The sequence below is a fragment of the Branchiostoma lanceolatum genome, chromosome 14 (genome assembly GCF_035083965.1).
Source record: "Branchiostoma lanceolatum isolate klBraLanc5 chromosome 14, klBraLanc5.hap2, whole genome shotgun sequence".
In the NCBI taxonomy this organism is placed as follows: domain Eukaryota; kingdom Metazoa; phylum Chordata; class Leptocardii; order Amphioxiformes; family Branchiostomatidae; genus Branchiostoma; species Branchiostoma lanceolatum.
In genome coordinates, this window is record NC_089735.1 from 18,072,006 (window position 1) to 18,076,033 (window position 4,028).

The following is a 4,028-nucleotide window of genomic DNA, read 5'->3' on the forward strand; positions in this document are numbered from 1 at the left end:
TAACACGACTTATGTTTAGCGCAAAACGTATTCTAAGCGAGTATATAACTATGTAATTCTAGCTTACGCTCTATTAATTCTGATGACCCAGGTTTTCAGATGTGACAACTCTTTTTATAAATCTTTATTTTAATACTTTGAACTAATCTGTCTTTGAACTTTCTATGTTTGTAGGCGTTCCTATCATTTGAGTTGTCCATCATTGCTCCCACTCAGAAGCCTTAGTGGTCGGCCCCAACTCGCCGTACTGGCCTAATGCGTCAGCAGGTTGTTACTGTGGGCCAGTCTGTCACGAACTTCAACATGATACATCTGGAGATGTACCGACCCCGCCAACACGGACAACACTGTCCATGAGATCATCAGGTCTGTTAGCGGGTAGAACTTCTGAATGTGCATCAAATGACTACCAGAAAAATACTTCTTAGAAATGCAGTTATGATGTCGTTTGAGATAGTTGCTATGTCCACATTTGTTTTGCTGTGATTCCGGATTTTAAATACGTCGGTTGGGTAAACAGACCCGCCTCCATTAAAAGATGTCTCGTTAGACAAGATAACAGATGGTCGGATTAAGAAGTCACTAAGAAACAGAACGACATTCCCTAAAGTAATGCCCGGGGAGCATTTACTGTACCGACTAACTTCTGATATGGAATCGGAGAAAGAACCTTTAAGGTGCACCTGACTATGAGCTACACTCGTAAGTAAACATCGCACCTTGTCACTTCCCGTACAACTTAAGGAACGTACCTGTCACGTCTAGAAGGTAGCCCGAGCGGACTAAATCCTACCAGCGGTGTCTCCGGGTATGCCTGCTACTTGAACCGCGCCTGGGTAATCTTTAAGTGTTGCCGAGTGTCTCTTCTGGAAGGAGCTCACACACTCACGTCACAATCTTAGGAATGGCAAGCCTCTCACTTATCCAACGCCCCAGCAGGAGGGGTTCATTTGCATAATTTAGGGGTCCTGACTGGGATTCGTTCTCTCCAAGCAGAGGTTAAGCTAAGACTGGTTTTGGACGTCTTTTCATAAATTTAGGCGTTTTTATCGGTCGTTCTATGTTGTCAGGTTTTCTTTTTGTCCGCCAGCCAGCCAGCAAAACAAAACAAAAACTGAGAATATAGGAAATCCGATAAAACGCCTAAATAGATGGCCAAAACCAGCCGGAGTCTAACTTCTGCTTGGAGTGTACGAGGTCATGACTGTGATCCATATTTCTGGTGCAGGTCAATTGAAAGTGCGCCACAGTATTGGTGAGGAGTTTCAAATGATATCCAGCACTCTTTGCTAAAAAGGATGTAAAATTACATATAGTTGGATATTTTAGGTCTCGATCAATAAAATTAAGTCACATGCCTGTATCTAATATTCACAGCACAGATTTATTGCCTACTTATTTACAGACTGTACATAAGCCATGACACTGAACTACTGAGAAGGAACTATAACTATTTGGCTACCTTGAATATAAATATCGCGATGGGCAAAAAATGACTACAAACAAAAGGTTACTAATTAGATTTGCTAGGCAAGTTGTGGGATAAGTCTTTGTTTTGGTACTGGAGATTTAGGCTGACAAGACCAAGGTCAATATGTTACGTGTATATGTATGTCAGTTTGAAGGTTAAATTTCCTTATAGATCTCTGGACATACATAAATACATTCTGCAAGCACAGCTCATTACGAGCTTGACGCAGACGCTAATTTTAGTAAAGAACTTACAGTTGTCATTAATGAATTCTATATTATAGCACGAAATGAGTTCCTGTGTTTCCATAGAGGGACACTCATTTTGTACATAACATGGAAGTCAATAAGTAGATGTATTTGTCCGTGTGACGTACATGGTGAGCATGTCCTGTTTGTGCCACCTATCTAATATAATAGACAGAAAAAGAAAAATCAAGAATCGTCATGTTTAGTGTATATGACAGTGGACTAGTACAATCACAATATGAACGTTTAAAGGGAATTCAAGGATGGTTTTATTGATGAAATAGAATAGAAATAAAACATCCGCAGCCTTTACAGTAAGGCAAATACAAATACATACCTAAATTATGCAAATGAGGTCCGCATTAGAATAATTTATGGCCAGCTGTTTTCACATTTTCTAAAGGTACAGTACCTACATCTCAGATATGACATCCGTAGCTTTTACGGTAAGGAAAATACAAGTTTATGCATACATTATGCAAATGAGGTTCGCATTAGCATAATCTATAGACAGGTGTGTTCACCTTTCCTAAAGGTACCTACATCTGAAGTATGACATCCGTAGCCTTTACGGTAAGGGATATGCATAAATTATGCAAATGAGGCCTTCATTAGCATAATTTATGGTCAGGTTTTCTGACCTTTCCTAATGGTACCTTCATCTCAAATATGACATCCGTAGCTTTCACGGTAAGGGAAATACAAGTTTATGCCTAAATTATGCAAATGAGGTCCAACTTAGCATAATTCACGGCCATGCAGGTGTGTTCACCTTTCCTAAAGGTACTCAGATATGACATCTGCAGCTTTTACGTAGCCTGTAATCCATCTTATTTCGCTTCCGGCCGCTACCCTAGCTCCGCTGCCTACCCAAGCTCCGCTGCCGGCCAGGCTAGCTTTTACGGTAAGGGAAATACAAGTTTCTGCTTAAATTATGCAAATGGGGTCCTCATTAGCATGATTTATGTCCTGGTGCATTCACCTTTCCGCAGCTTTTAAGGCAAGGGAAATACAAGTTTATGCATAAATTATGCAAATCTTTCCATCTCTTCGGTGGTCTTTCAAGAAGAAGTACAGGCAAGCAAAAACAGTATATTCCCTCCTGGGAGGAGAATATGATAGAAGGAAAGGAGCGGCAAAGATGGCGATGTACTCACGTTTAAGAGCTTAATGATTACAGCTTAAGACAAAAATTCTGACCAAATATCTCATGATAAGAGTTCTTGAAAGAGATAAGAAGCGCCACCAATCGGAATTGATCCAACACGTACAATGCAGTCGAAAACAAGTGCCCGTAGGACACAAAAAACGGTGAAAAAAGTATGGTATTCTCTTTGCACCAGGAATAACAATTTCTTGAAAATCTGTTGCCATTAATGTCCATGTTTATCATGGCACTAGAAAGTAACCAAGGCAGTGGCCTAGCCTCTGCTTGGAGAGTAGCTACTTAGTTCCGGGCAGTGAAAGATTTTGTTGTACAGGTGACCAACAGATGTTTTAATTGGGGCTGAGATGAAAATGATACTGCCAAGGTGCCTAAAATGGGCAAGGCATCATCGGAACATCACATGTTCCGATGTATGAACATGCCAAAATACAAACAAATGCATCAAAGGGATCTGGAGTTATAGCTGAAGTTAATGCCTCCGTAGGAGTTGAGCCTCCTTTACGATTCTTCGAATTCGCTGCGTGTCAGGAACGTCACCAAGCGGATAAGAAAAGAACGACGCAACAGTTATATATCCAATACGATTTTACATAAATATTTAAGAGTGACCTCAAGCAACTACGAAAATAAATGCTCCAGCATCATAGACGTGACCAGAGGCAATGCTAAATTTAACATTAGAGACATTAGAAATATCCAATGACAGTTTGCGCTGGTTTACGGAAGAAGGCTTTACGAAACCTGCTTGGTGTGTCCACAGTGCGGTTAATGAAGTTTTTAATGCTGCAGTTTGATAGCGAACTAACAAATAGAGAGCGCTAAAACATTACTGCAAAATTAACTGAATCAATGAGGTACACGGACTTGCGTGTGTAGCAAACTGGTACATTGAGCCAATCAGAATAACCTTTCTAAATATATAATGATTATAATTACCTTCCCAAGAAGGCTATGATTTCGGGTGCGTGAACACCATGACTCGAGAAGGCCTGGGTGGATTGTCTTGATACGTGGTCTGTGGGTAGGTCATGAGGCCTCGAAATGATTGCATTTTGAGTCCCGTAGCTGCTCGATATGTTACTGCAGCAGAAAATGTCAATGCCATAGCATGACCAGAACAGAAGATATCAAAACAGGAAAG